We start from the raw sequence: 15,757 nt of genomic DNA on the forward strand, positions 1-15,757 counted from the left end.
GCCCAGGTAGCTTGTGGGTCGGAGGGCACGAAAGTCTGGTGCGATGTTTCTCTTCCTCGTCCCAGGCCGGTAGTACCGCCCTCCCTTCAGCACCGGGTTTTCGATGCCATTCATGGGCTGGCGCACCCGTCCATCCGCTCCACCTCTGCCTTGGTAGCAGCGAGGTTTGTCTGGCATGGCCTGCTGAAACAGGTAGCGGGGTGGGCACGTTCCTGCGTGCCCTGTCAGACCGCTAAAGTCCAGCGCCACGTCCAGCCCCCCGTACAGGATTTCGAGGTCCCGGCTTTTCGTTTTTTCCACATCCACGTGGATTTGGTCGGGCCTTTGCCTTCCTCCCAGGGTTACACCCACCTCCTCACGGTGGTGGATCGGTTCACCCGGTGGCCAGAGGCTTTCCCATTGTTTGATATCTCGTCAGCGTCTTGTGCTAGGACTTTGGCCCTTCATTGGGTAGCTCGTTTCGGGGTCCCGGCAGTTATTACAACTGACAGAGGGCCACAGTTCACTTCGTCCCTCTGGGCCGCGCTGGCGGAACTGTACGGGTCCAAGTTACAACCCACAACTGCATATCACCCCCAGGCAAATGGACTCATAGAAAGGTTCCACCGCCAACTTAAGGCGTCCCTCAGTGCAAGGCTTGAAGGCCCGGACTGGGTAGACCAACTCCCTTGGGTTCTTTTGGGCATCCGGACTGCTCCTAAGCCAGATCCTGGTGCGTCGTCCGCAGAGCTAGTATATGGCTCGACACTTCGAGTACCCGGAGATCTGTTTCCGGACCCTTCAGCCCTGCTCCCTACAGTCCCATCAGCGTTAGCATCTCTCCGGGAACGGGTGGGCTCCCTGGCTCCAGTGCCGACTTCCCGTCATGGGTGTCCCATGGTACATGAACCGTCTTCCCTGAAGGACTGTGAGTTTGTTTTTCTGCGTAAAGATGCCCATCGCGCCCCGTTGCAGAGGGTCTATCAAGGGCCGTTCCGGGTTTTACGTAAGGGAACGGCTACTTTCACCTTAGACATGGGCGGCAAGAGTGAACTCGTCTCGGTGTCCCGGCTCAAACCTGCCCATTTGGACCCGGATCAACCAGTCCTGGTCGGTCAAACCCCTAGGAGAGGCCGACCTCCGTTAGTTCCGCCCAGTCCAGAAACCCCCGTTCCGACAGTTCCTCCAGGACCCCCCGTTTCGGCAGTTCCTCCAGGACCCCCCGTGCCGGTAGTTCCTCCAGAACCTCTCGTTCCGGCTGTTCCACCAAGTCCGGAACCTCCGGCTCCTGTGGTTCAGGCTGTCCCTCTCCGTACTCGTTATGGTCGCGAAATCCGGCTCCCAGCTAGGTTCCGCACCTCGGGTTCTGGGGGGGGTCATGTAGCGACCATAGAGAATGGTCCAGGTCGTCGAACCCTCGGATTGGCCAGCGAGGTCACGTGGGAACGCGACCATGGGGATTGGTCCAGGGAACGACATCGCTGATTGGCCAGCGATGTTATGTGCGCGTTTGGCGCCCGTTTTAGTCAGTTCGGCGAAGTCTTCAAGGAAGACAGTAAGTTTGTATTGGTTGTCCTGTACCTTGTTGTTTAACTCTGTATTCGTGTATTGCGGCTGCAATAAACTTCGTCTACAACCAACAAGTTTCGGACTCGCCATACTAGTGTGATTTAACATTGGCCCCACCTTGCTACCATATCTCGGAATACAACTTGCAACATTTGCGCCAAGCATCGATTGTTTAAACAAAGTCACAGTGCTAACTTGGTGACCCTCAGACTATCCTTGATTGGACTTTGCTGGCTTTACCTTGCACTAAATGTTATTCCCTCATCATGTACCTATACACTGTAAATGACTTATTTGTAATCATGTCCTTCTGTTGACTGGATAGCACACAACATAAGCTTTTTCACAGTACCTCTGTACAGGTGACAATAAACTCAACTGAACTGTTAAACTGAACGAAATTGAACTGTTAAGGATCCTTATCTGTATGCTATTGTACCACAGGTCTGACATGAGATTCTGAACTATACTTGGCTTCATGCTGCCTCTATTAGGATGGCCTTTTTGCTTCATTTGTTTGAATAGAGGAATAGCTGGAGGAAAAGCAAGTTATGACTGAGGAGCTGCACTTAGTTCTCCTGCAATGGTCCTCATTGCATACCTGAGTCATGGCAATAAATAAGCACAAATATCAGATACGTTTGAGACAGCACTGATTTGTGTTGGTATGAAGCTTTTAATGTAGCAAAGTGGCTCAATGTGGATAATAGTGTCATAAAACAAAATTTGACAAAACCAACAAAAACACATTAAAAAAGGAAGTGCTGGAAACACTTAGCAGGTCAGACAGCATCTGTGGAAAGACAGGCAGAGTTAACACTTCACGTCTTAATTACTCCCAACTCCAGTCTCGTGCCTACCTGGTTTCCTTTGTGGTCTCTGAGGCTTTTCTGTTGCACTCATATGCTTGGATCTTGTGCTATTGAATTTTCTAGCAAATATCCCATGGATAAAACATTTATTGGCCCTCCGCTCAGGGCCGTTTTTACAGCATTATGGGCCCCCGGGCAAAGCAGTGTACTGGGGCCCCTACCGTTACTCTCCCCCACCCCCTTTCCCTACCAGCCCCCCCCCCGTCGTCGTGCCGGCGAAAAGCACTTACCGAAAAAGCACTTAGCGATGGACTTAGGGTGCTACATTGTTGCAAAAAGCACTTACAGATCGCTGTGAGAAGCACTTAGGGACCGAAAATGTTGCAAAAAAAAGCACTTATTGAACCTACATTTTTAAAGTAGTGTTTATTTATTGCAAGTCACTTAAAATACACAGATCAGCATGGGGCCCCTATGCTCGTGGGCCCCCGGGCAAGTGCCCATCAGGCCCATGCGTTAAGACGGCCCTGCCTCCGCTCATCAACTGTTTAGTGTGGTTTTGCAGAAGCTAATGAGCATGATTTGAAATTCATTTGCCGTTTGGTTTGACAGCAAATCGAAACTGTGTTGTGATCAAGAAGTTCCATTGCAGTCATTTCAAATTCCAAAAGACAAACTCAGGTTTGGAAAATTATTTGACAAGCATAGTACCCGATTAAAAATTAAGCAAGTCGGAGAGAATTTTGAAGAGATGTCTCTGAAGACTTTTTTCATGAAAACGGCAAATGAAAAATACAACTTTTGAATGAGAATTAATAAAATATAGCTGCACCTCTCTCGCATCATAGCCTCTTTCGTGATATGCAAGAGCTGTGAAATAGCAACATTACCTGCTGTGCTTTTTTGCTGTCCAGAGCAATCCTCTCATTCCATTCCCACTCCCCCTGGCTAAGCAACATGTTCACTCTCATATGCCCATTGACTCCCTTTGATAATTTGCAGTAGCCAGGGGGGCATTGGGTTCAGCAGTAGAGTTGCTGCCTTACAGTGCCAGAGACCCAGGTTCAATCCTAACTACAGGTGCTGTCTGTGCGGAGTTCGTATGTTCTCACTGTGACCACGTGAGTTTTCTGCGGGTGCTCCGGTTACCTCCCTAATTCCAAAGACGAACAGGTTTGTAGGTTAATTGGCTTCTGTAAATTGTCGTAGTGTCCTAATGTGTAGGATGCAAAAGTGGGATAACGTAGAATTAGTGTGCGGGTAGTCGAAGGTAGGCATGGACTCGGCGGGCCGAAGGGCCTGTTTCCATGCTGTATCTCTAAACTAAAATAAACTAAACTAATCTAAACTAAACCAAGCTCACTATTTGGCCTGGTTTAATCTTAGGAGTGGCCTGCTTTCTATTCATGGGCCATCAAAATGATCAATGTACATGGGGTGAATCTCAGACCTGTGTCTTACAGTCTTACTGTCCCTGAGAAAAAAAGATCAGTAGTGAGAACACCAAGTTACACACACAATACCTCTCTGTGGGTGTTAGTAAGTGGTTTAGTGAACCTTCAACCAAATATCTTTGATCTGCTGAGACACCCGCAGCAAATAGAGCAAGAAGAAATAAAGTGAGGTTGGGAAAAACCCTCCCAGCTTCATTTGACCCTTAAGGGCCTATCCCACTTAGGCGATTTTGTAGGCGACTGCCGGCGACTGTCATAGTCGTAGCAGGTCGCCGAAAAACTGGCTACTAGCCCCCCCCACCCCCACGACAATGTCTACGACAACCTACCACCTAGTCGACGTCAAGCTACGGCAAGCTACCGACAACCGGAGACCCAGTCGTCGCGACTTAGGATGTCCACCTACGACCGCACCTACAACAACCTACGATCACGCAGGCAACAACCTATGACAACTGAAGTCAACCTACGTCTAGGACAAGCTACGACCCCGTTGGCGACAACTGAAGACAATTCATGTCATTTTGGCCTCCGGTTTTGACGCCGGTACCTGTCGCCGGTTGACGTAGGTAGTCGCCAATAGAATTCACCGAAGTCAGCACCGGCGACAACTTACGTCACCTGGCGATAACCTGGCGACAACCTATGACAGCACCTACGTCGGGAGACGTCAAGCTATGCTCATTGGCGTCAAACTAACTGTCGCCGAAAATTTTTAAACATTTCAAAATCCAGAGGTGACCAGAAAAATGCTATGACTCTTTGGGGACCACTCACGACCATAGAGCCGACACCCCGGCAACCATGTGGTGACAGCCTAGTCGCCTGTAGTTGCCTAAAAAATCGCATAAGTGGGACAAGGGCTTTTACTAGCACTACAATGTAGAAGTAGAGCCAAATTTCCTCACTTCTTTCCCTCATCTCCATGATGCCTCTAATATTACAGATTAATATATCAACAAAAGACCGACTATTACGTGATTTTTATTTCTTTTCCCCACCTCTGGCGCCGAAGGTAGGAAAGTCATGCAGTGAATTGTACACTGGTGAGGTCAAAGTGTGTACTGCAGGTTGTTGGACCCTATAGCGCAAGCTCAATGTTAGTCTTGTATGCACAGCAGCCCCAGAACAATCTTGTGCAACTTGCACACAACTCGCAAATCGTATTCAGTAATCAAGCTTTTGATTATGTTGCTTTGCATGATGTGAAAAAGCATTGTGCTGCATGAAAGAATTTCCGGGCCCTAAAATCATCACAGTTTCCATTCTAGCCATTTTGTACAATTACATTGCAGGTAAAAAAAAACGTGATTTGTCATGCAGACGAAACACAAAATTTATTTGTGACAATAATTCAAGATTGATGAATATATTCCTAACTCAGCCTAGAAATTAATGCACTAGATTTTCCTCATTCACAAGTATTTGGCAACAAAAAGACAATGAGTCTGTGCAAATATTTATCATGCAGACTGCTGTTGCAGCACTGAATATATTCTTCAGTTGGGAAGGAAATTTCAACTGCAATTGAAAGCTACATCGTGTTTTGCCTGACAGGTTTTGTATTCTGGTATTAGCTAGTGTCTTGCTGTGCTGGTAAAGGAGCAGAATCCATATTAATTTGCTTGTGACATTTACATTGCTGTCCCATTAAAGTTAGAGCCTGTAGGAGTTGGCAGAGTACAGCATGTGTGTTTAGAGATGCATGCAAAACAAAAGCTATCACCTCACGTCCAAGCCTGCACAGGTCTTGCTGGGCAAGTAATAGCCAGAATAAACTAAGTTAATTGGCCTCCCTTTGCCATCTGTAAGACAAGGCACTAAGACAATCCTGAAAGATGTTCTATAGTTATTTTCTGCACGTGATGGGTTTCAAACACGTTAATGGTTAGCTCCCAGGATTGCATGATAAATGGCAGCTGTCTAAATTGAAATAATCGCCAACTCTTTTGCTAATTTAGTTTAGTTTAGTTTAGAGATACACCGTGGAAACAGGCCCTTTGGGCCACCGAGTCCACACCGACCAACGATCCCCGCACATTAACACTACTCTACACACACCAGGGACAATTTTTACATTCATGCCAAGCCAATTAACCTACAAACCTGTACGTCTTTGGAGTGTGGGAGGAAACCGAAGATCTTGGAGAAAACCCACGCAGGTCACGGGGAGAACATACAAACTCCGTACAGACAACACCCGTAGTCAGGATCGAACCCGGGTCTCTGGCACTGTAAGGCCATAGCTCTACCGCGATGCCACCGTGCCGCCCCCAATTTACTTCCCCCAATTTTCAATTTCTCTCCCTGCGAGCCCGGACTCTTGCTGGGGTATTATCTCAGAGGTGGGCATTCCCACCTGATCACATTTAAGCATTCAAAACGATTGGAAATATTTTTTCAAATGCATCAAATTGGTGCAGGGGCTTTGGATTTAATTACAATTTTTTTCAACACAGTCAGAACAAAGTGGTCCCTCCGGAACCCAGTGAGGGTCTCACCAACATTCACTGATATCAGCCTGGAGTTTAAACAGAACCACGTTTGTTTTCTCCGAGTTACATTGTTACCAAAGGCTATAAATGACTGGTAATCAACCCATGTCAGCAATCAGTGATACTCAAAGATAACAGAAACTTCAAAAGATTATTGTGTAGATAAATCTATGTGAAGAATTCTTACCCGTATTTTTCCCAAGCCGGTGTCCCCAAGTTAAAACTGTTGGTTGTTCCTGACCACCCTTAGCCCCCTCTCGACTGCCACCTCAATGCCATTCCACCACAGCAGCAACTAAGCCCTGCACTGCTGTTTCTGTGTTCTGTCTTGACCACATGATCGATTCCCAAATTTTATTCATAAAACTACTCTTTCCCTCCTTTACTCCCATCCACTATTCACTCCAGCTGATTATATCTCCTTGTGTAGGATGGAACTGCAGATGCTCGTTTAAGCTGAAGACAGACACAAAATGCTGGAGTGACTCAGCAGGACAGGCAGCATCTCTGGAGAGAAGGAATGGGTGATGTTTTAGTCAAGATGAAGGGTCTTGAAACGTCACCCATTCCTTCTCTCCAGAGATGCTGCCTGTCCCGCTGAGTAACTCCAGCATTTTGTGTCTGTCTTCGATTATATCTCCTTTATCTTCAACAACCCAGCCAAGGATTGCCTTAAATGATGCATCAAGCCAAAACTCAAAGTGCCTCACTCATTCATGTACAATGATTGTATCTGAGCCTGGAATGGTTTCTATTCCACCCAGCAGATGTCATAGACACCCAGAGCCTCTCCAAACTTCCCAATGGTTTTCTCTGAAATGTATTTGAAGTTTTCTTTGGTTTTCTTCACAGCTGTTGTCAGGCAACTGATCCATTCTGCCAACAACGAGAGAGCAGTCCTGAGCTACTATCTACCTCATTGGAGACCCTCAGATTATCTTTGATCAGACTTTACGGGACATTATCTAGCACTAAACATTATTCACCTGATCCTGTATTTGTACACTGTGGATGGCTCGATTGTAAACATGTATTGTCCTTCCACTGACTAGTTAGCACGCAACAAAAGCTATTCACTGTACCTCAGTACACATGACAATAAACTAAACTCAACTCAACTGAAGATGTTCAAATTTACTCAGCAGCTGGATAAGATGTTTGGTGAAAGAAAAATGAGTTGACACAAGAACTCGGGAGCATTCAGCAATGCATATGCATGTGATGCTTTAAGAGAATATGTTCAAGGAACAACGGGAGATTTTCCAGCAGAGCAATTAAAATAATGAGGACAGAATGAATTAGTGTTGAGAGATTAATTGCCTTTCCCTTGGTAAAAAGCATTGCCAGTGGTTGTCTTATCTAGCTCATACTTGCGCACTCAGTAAACCTCTTCACACTGTAAGCAATGTACCCTGTATATTTTTATGTGAGACACAAGAGACTACAGGAACCTTGAGTAAAACAAAATTGCTGGAGGAACTCAACAGATCAGGTAATGATCAGTATCATGGAATGTTGGCCTTCATAACAAGAGGAGTTAAGTATAGGAGCAAAGAGGTCCTTCTGCAGTTGTACAGGGCCCTAGTGAGACCGCACCTGGAGTACTGTGTGCAGTTTTGCTCTCCAAATTTGAGGAAGGATATTCTTGCTATTGAGGGCGTGCAGCGTAGGTTTACTAGGTTAATTCCCGGAATGGCGGGACTATCATATGTTGAAAGACTGGAGCGACTAGGCTTGTATACACTGGAATTTAGAAGGATGAGAGGAGATCTTATCGAAATGTATAAGATTATTAAGGGGTTGGACACGTTAGAGGCAGGAAACATGTTCCCAATGTTGGGGGAGTCCAGAACAAGGGGCCACAGTTTAAGAATAAGGGGTAGGCCATTTAGAACTGAGATGAGGAAAAACTTTTTCAGTCAGAGAGTTGTGAATCTGTGGAATTCTCTGCCTCAGAAGGCAGTGGAGGCCAATTCTCTGAATGCATTCAAGAGAGAGCTGGATAGAGCTCTTAAAGATAGCGGAGTCAGGGGGTATGGGGAGAAGGCAGGAACGGGGTACTGATTGAGAATGATCAGTCATGATCACATTGAATGGCGGTGCTGGCTCGAAGGGTCGAATGGCCTCCTCCAGCACCTATCTATCACCTGTCTATTGTCTATTGTATCTGTGGAGGGAAATGGGCAGTTGATATTTTGGGTCATGACCCTTCTTCAAGAGTGGAAGAAGTAGCAACACTGGTTGAAAGTGTAAATCCAATGCAGAACGGCACTTTGGGGAGAGCCTAGAGCTGCAGGAGCAACTGAGAAAGGGCCAGAAAATATCGGCCCATGAGGGACAGGGTAGAGCGTAGCACATGGAGTGAAATCCTGCCATGGACCTCTAGTCTTCATCTTCCGCCAGATCCATGCTTTCAACCAGCGCTTCTTCTCCTTCCAGTCTTACAGAAGGAACCTGAACCAAAACGATTTCTGTCTATTTCCCTCCAGAGATAATGCCCAACTTCCTCCAACAGTTTGTTGTATGCTCAAGATTCCAGCATCTGCAATCTCTTGTGTCTACCCCAGCCCTGCACTATACCTATTTTATTCTCCCCACATTCCAATCACCTCCCCCCCAACAGATTGTACTAATCACACACACACACGGAGCAATTTACAATGACCAATTAATCTACTGACTTGCACATTTTTGAGATGTGAGAGGAAACCAGAACATGTAATGGACAGCTATATGGTTCATCAGTTCATAAGTAGGCCATTCGGTCCATCAAGTCAATTCCACCATTCAATCATGGCCGATCTATCTTTTCCTCTAAACCCTGTTCTCCTGCCTTCTCCCCATAATCCCCGACACCCATACTAATCAAGAATCTATCAATCACCTTAAAAACATCCATTGGCTTGGCCTCCTGTGGCAATGAATTCCATAGATTCACCACCCTCTAACTAAAGAAAATCCTTTCTAAAAGTGTCCTTTTATTCTGGGGCTATGGCCTCCGGTCCTAGACTCTCCCACTAAAGGAAATATCCTCTCCACATCCACTCTATCCAGGCTTTTCACCATTCGCGGGTAGAATGTGCAACGGGGAGAACGTGCAATTCCACACCGGCAGCATTGCTGGTCAGAACTGAACCCATGCCACAGGATCTGTGAGACTCCACAGCGATGTCACTGTGTCACCCCAGCATATTCCTAGACGGCTTGACATGATTTTATTTATTTCATAATATTCCCACGAAGTGCCTTTGGAGGTTTTAAGACATTGAATGCATCATATAAATCGAAGTTAGTCACTCTGCCTCACATTATCTCCCTGTTCAATGTTTCACTTTTGACAACAAATCTACATCATAATACACTAGCTGAGTGAGCTATCCTGCTCCACATCACCGCCCATTCCCTCAGAGGATGTAATATTAGTGGGGCTCTCTCTAGCAGACAATGCTCTTGATTTATTCCTGGATCACTATTGCAGGTCAGTAAGGTTCACCTTAAATATGATCTGATTTCATTTTTTTTTATAGTTCCCTTCAGCAAGGAATATGCATGAAAGGAAAGAAAGAGTCAAAGTGAAAGGCTCATTAGATCCTGAACATGTGGCTTTTGCTTGAAAGCAATAGTCCTGCCATTTATCCCTCCTGGGCCAACTCACCGGGAAGTTTATTCAAAAAAAGTTTCTCCCAGGCTTTGCTAAAAATACACGCCAGTATTATGAATATTGCATGATATTCCCCTTTACAAGATACTGTGAAAAACTGTGAGAAAATATGCACTTAGCTCATATTTTCAGTCAAAAAGATAATCATGGCCATCTAACTCTCAATTGATGAATAATTCAATACCTTTGCACTTTTCGAGTCTTTCTCACCCTAATGCACCATTGAACTGGTGCAGTCGATCATGCATCTCTTGTGAAGTAACACTAGCAGCACGCAGGGTAGATAATACCTGTACAGTGTCATGCTGCTAATGACATATTTTCCAATATTAAGCAATGCAGATTCTGAGCTTTTGTTTGCAATTTGTCTTGATGAATACAACACTATATTTTTATGCAACCTATTTGTTATTCATTATCAAAATGATTTTGGAACCCAGGAGTAATTCTTGAGACAATGCTGGTTAGACAAAATAAAAAGGATTCAGAGCTGGAAGATCTTTATTTTGTGCACCACGTTAAAGAATTTAATCAAAATCTCAATCACTGAAAATGCACTTTATGACTTCAAATCTGATTACTGATGCAGTTTAATAGGACTCTGGTTAGGCTGCATTTGGAGTTCTGGTCCCCCATTACAGGAAGGATGTGGCTGCTTTGGAAAGGGTGCAGAGGAGGTTTACCAGAATTAGTGGGTATTAGCTACAGGGAGAGGTTGGACAGACTTGGATTGTTTTCTCTGGAACTCTGGAAGTTGCAGGGAGACCTGATAGAAGTATATAAAATAATGAAAGTCATAAATAGGATAGACAGTCAGAATCTTTTTCCCAGGATGGAAGAATTAAATACTGGAGGGCATAGCTTTAAGATGTGAGGAACAAAGTTTAAATGAGATATGTGGGGTAGGTTTTTTATTTAGATGGTGGTGAGTGCCTGAAATGCACAGCCTTTGGTTGTGGTTGAGGCAGATATGACAGTGGCATTTGAGAGACTTTTGATAGACATATTGCTATGTAAGAAATAGATTATGTGTAAGCAGATAAGATTTGGTCTTGGCATCATGTTCGGCACAGATGCTGTAGGCCAAAGGGCCTGCTCTTGTACTGTGCTGTTCTGTGTTCTATGTACTGCTTCTGAATTACATTTGGAGGTTCTTTGAAGATTGATTCTTGCTAGTAGCAATGGTTTTTTATTAGCTATATGTGTTCTAAGCATGGCTTGCAATTCCCTATTTAGACTCCATCCTAGATAAGTTATGCCATGACAGGCAAGCCATGGTTTTAACGAGCAGATCTACAATTTCAGTGCAGATCTCTAACAAGCAAAGTGTTCTCATTCATTCTCATTGCAATGCTGCACCTCGACTCCAACAAGCTTCCCATTAGAATTTAGCTCATTCACAGAAGAAATATTCAACCTGCATCATCTTCTCTGCAGAACCACGGTGGCTCTAAGCTCTGCCTTTAGTTCAGTTCAGTTTAGTTTAGTTTAGTTTAGTTCAATTTAGTTAAGTTTAATTTATTGTCACGTGTACCAAGGTACAGTGAAAAGCTTTTGTTGCATCATTGTTGAAAGACAATACATGATTACAATCGACCCATCCACAGTGTACAGATACATGATAAAGGGAATGACGTTTAGGGCAAAATAAAGTCCAGTAAAGTCCGAGTCAAGTAGGTCCGAGTAAAGAGAGTTTGCGGGTTTTCAATGAGGTAGACAGTAGCTCAGGACTGCTCATTAATTGTTGATAGAATTATCCATTATATTGCAGTATGCACATAATTTTTGTATAAATGTACATCCAGAGACCAAACTCAAAATCATCATCGACTTGTCCACTGAAGCAAATGAGAGAATGAGACACAGATTTAAGGCTCACAAAACAAAGGTAGTCCATCAACTTGGTCCTGTTGAGCAATACCATCCCCTAACATATAAAGATCAACAGGAACCAAGGAAACATGAAGTGATCCCCAAATCTTGAGGGCCACCTGGTATACATTGGTGGTGAAGTTCATCACCTTTGTTTGCCAGTACACCCTTTGATGATTTAGGAAAATAGCATTTGAAGATCAGGACTCAAACCTGACAGAAAGGCCATGGTTTACTATGCAGCAATCACCAAGCTCCTGCATGTTTCGGAGACATCAGCTACCTACACGTGTACTCTCAAAGGACTGGAGATATGCTCCCAATGCTTTCTGTGCAAATCCACCAGAACACCAGTAGAAATGAACCACCATCGGTGTCTTCTTCCAGGCCAATATTTCCAGCATCAAGACTCTATTATACTTGGTCAGGCCACATCACTCCCAAGGCCAATCTCATAATCCCAAGGCAGACTCTCTACTCAGCGAGTCATCATGGCAAAAGCCAAATGCCTGATGTTTCCTAGCATCACATCTTGTACTGTAAGTTAATTGTGTGCAATTGAATGTTTTAATTTATCAACAACTCTATTACAATTGCATCATACACCTGCCAGAGATTGAAATATTTACTTTTAGAGATACTGTGTAGAAACAGGACCATCGGCCCACTGAGTCCACAACGACCAGCGATCCCCACGCACTAACATTATCCCACACACACAAGGGACAATTTACAAAGCCAATTAACCTACAAACCTGTACGTCTTTGGAGTGTGGGAAGAAACCAGAGATCCTGGAGAAAAATCACGCAATCACAGGAGGAATGTACAAACTCCATACAGACAGCACCCATAGTCAGGATCAAATCCAGGTTTCTGGTGCTGTAAGGCACCAACTGTACTACTGCGCCACCATGCCATCATCTGGCATTTCCTATATTCCTGTAAAAGCAGAGTAGTGGGATTAGACAATAGACAATAGACAATAGACAATAGGATTGATTATTGCATTGTTCCCGATCATGAAGGCTGGTGGTGTTTGGTTTTATACTTCATGGGTCAAGAATATTTGTACATTCCCCATACATCGTTTGCCACTTTGACTTTAAGGATTGATACATCAGTTTCCAAATCCAAATGAATGACTATGGGCAGCACGGTGGCGCAGCGGTAGAGTTGCTGCCTTACAGCGAATGCAGCGCCAGAGACTCAGGTTCGATCCTGACTACAGGCGCCGTCTGTACGGAGTTTGTACGTTCTCCCCGTGACCTGCATGGGTTTTCTCCGAGATCTTCGGTTTCCTCCCACACTCCAAAGACGTGCAGGTATGTAGGTTAATTGACTGGGTAAATGTAAGAAAATTGTCCCTAGTGTGTGTAGGATAGTGTTAATGTGCGGGGATCGCTGGGCGGCGCGGACTCGGTGGGCCGAAGGGCCTGTTTCCGCGCTGTATCTCTAAATCTAAAATCTAAAAAAATATCTATGTTTTCCTCTCCTTCTTGTTCTCATCAATATTTCCCTTGGAGCTTTTTTTTTCTTTTCGTTTCTCTCTGAATCAATTATATTTTTCCCACACACTCTTCTGTTCTATTTTTTTCTCTAATTGACCCATTTCTCTTGTCTTTTGCTCCTTTTATCCAACCTTTCATTTTATGGCTCAGTGAGCTGACACATTGCCTCTGATACTTATGAGATCACAGCCATTGACAATGATAAGATGATGTTGGATCAATACCAGCCATTTAAGGGCTATATGTAGTGCGATAAATCTAAAACATTAGTGATATTCGGCTCAAAAAGTGCTAAAATAAGAATTTCCTGCTTTGCTCTTCTGATGAAATTATTGAAAAGCAAGCCATGAAGTTTCAAAAATGTATTTATTTTGATAACAGATACAATTGAAAAGCTGTAAAGGATTTCCAACTTACTATTTTTATCACAGAGGATGAATTGCTCTTTAAACCAATGCATTACTGGACCATTCAATAAATGACTGAAGCCCAAATACAATAGATCATATTTCACACATCAAAACATTTGTGTTACTTTTTAATAATGCACTACATGAAGCCGTCATGAACTGAGGTGGTTTGATAATTTTCTACAGACTGCCTATAGAGTCCATACCAATCTATAAATAAGTTTAAAAAAATGACAAGTCCATTTCTGAAAATGTAAGTGGGAATTATTCATTGGTGGAATTGCAGCAAAAATGACACGTGAAAGCTCAGCTGAATCACTGTGGAGTGGAATTGCAAGCATTCTTGTGAACCGGGACAATAAAGAAGATATTGTCTGGGCACAGTAGTGTAGCTAGTAGAGTTGTGACCTCAGAGCACCAGTGACCTGCATTTAATCCCCACCCGACTACGGGTGCTATCTGTGTTGAGTTTGGAGTTTTTCCCTGTGACCGTATAGTTTTCTCTTTAGTTTAGAGATATAGCGCGGAAAAAAAGACCTTCTGCCCATCGGGTCCACGTCAACCAGTGATCCCCGCAAACTAACACTATCCTACACACACTAGGGACAATTTACAGTTTTACCAAGCCAGTTAACCTACTAACCTGTATGTCTTTGGAGTGTAGGAGGAAACTGGAGCACCCAGAGAAAACTCACGCAAGTCATGGGGAAAAGGTACAGATAGCACCCGTGGTGGAGATCAAGCCCCAGTCTTTGGCACCGTAAGGCAGCAACTCTACTGCTGCACCACTGTGCCACCCTCTGGGTGTTTTGGTTTCCAACCACATCCCATAGATATATAGGTTGGTAGATTAATTGGCCGCTGTAAATTGCCTCTGGTGTACAGGTGAGTGGTTGAATCTGGGTGGGGAGGGGTTGTTGAGAATGTGGGGAGAATAAAAATTGTTTTATGTAGAATTTGTGTAAATGGATGGTTTGGTCGCTGTGGACTCAAGGCTAAAGGCTCCAGTTCCATTCTCCATAATCTCCATAACTCTAAAATAAGTGTGCACTGTTACCCAACAGCAATAATGCAATTAGGTTTGTAAAAATTCTTGTTGAATAATATCTTTCACCTTCTCTTAAAACTGGAACCAGTAACAATCATTGTCATTATCGGTCCATCGTTATCATTTAATCAATTAAAAATTATTAATGCTTTGACTTTGTTGGAAGTTTTCTTTTCTAGTTTGCTCTGTTAGTTAAGAAGATTTGTTTTCATCCTTAAACATATCTGAACAATAGTTTTAGAAATGAGAAGCCACAGTTTCAAATGTTCCTTTTCCAAACCAGAAAGGATGATTGACATTGTAGGAACACAACTCTCTGTGAAAAGGTATTAACAGCAGCTCCAACCTTCGACAGCTAATTTAACCAGCAATTAGGATGCAACTGCAGCAACTAGCGTGGAGACTCAGAGCAAACTGCCACTTTTACAAAGCTGATGGCAGAATGGTGCAAATCATCAGCAATGTGGCAGTTTGCAATTCACAGCCTGCCTTTTCCTCACCACAAGAGGTTGGATGATTTATACAACAATTATATCAGGCACATTTAAACTTGCTGCTGCCATTACCTTAGTCGATACAGAGCCGATTACAGAAACTTCCAGCAGAGGAGAGCTCCAGCTACTCGTTTGCTTATCACCATGTGTAAATGAAAGCAGGTTGAACAGCTCGCTTTCCAAAAACAGACACAAAGTACTGGAGCAACTCGGCACAGGTTCACACAGCATCTCTTGCGAACATGGATAGGTTGGGACCCTTCCTGAAAACATCAGGAGATGAGGAGGAATTTCTTTAGTCATAGTCATAGAGTCATAGAGTGATGCAATGTGGAAAGAGGCCCTTCGGCCTAACTTGCCCAACCCAGGGCCGGATTAACATAGTAACAAAAGTATTGAGGGCGTGCAGCGTAGGTTCACTAGGTTAATTCCCGGAATGGCGGGACTGTCGTAT

At 44.1% G+C, this 15,757-nt stretch overlaps 1 protein-coding gene across 3 annotated transcripts in view; it reads left to right on the forward strand.

Moving 5' to 3' along the window:
• Positions 1-15,757, forward strand: part of LOC144592672 (sodium/potassium-transporting ATPase subunit beta-1-interacting protein 3) — a 369,074-nt gene that overhangs the window by 281,557 nt on the left and 71,760 nt on the right. The window lies entirely within an intron of this gene.

The sequence above is a fragment of the Rhinoraja longicauda genome, chromosome 4 (assembly GCF_053455715.1).
Source record: "Rhinoraja longicauda isolate Sanriku21f chromosome 4, sRhiLon1.1, whole genome shotgun sequence".
NCBI lineage: Eukaryota > Metazoa > Chordata > Chondrichthyes > Rajiformes > Arhynchobatidae > Rhinoraja > Rhinoraja longicauda.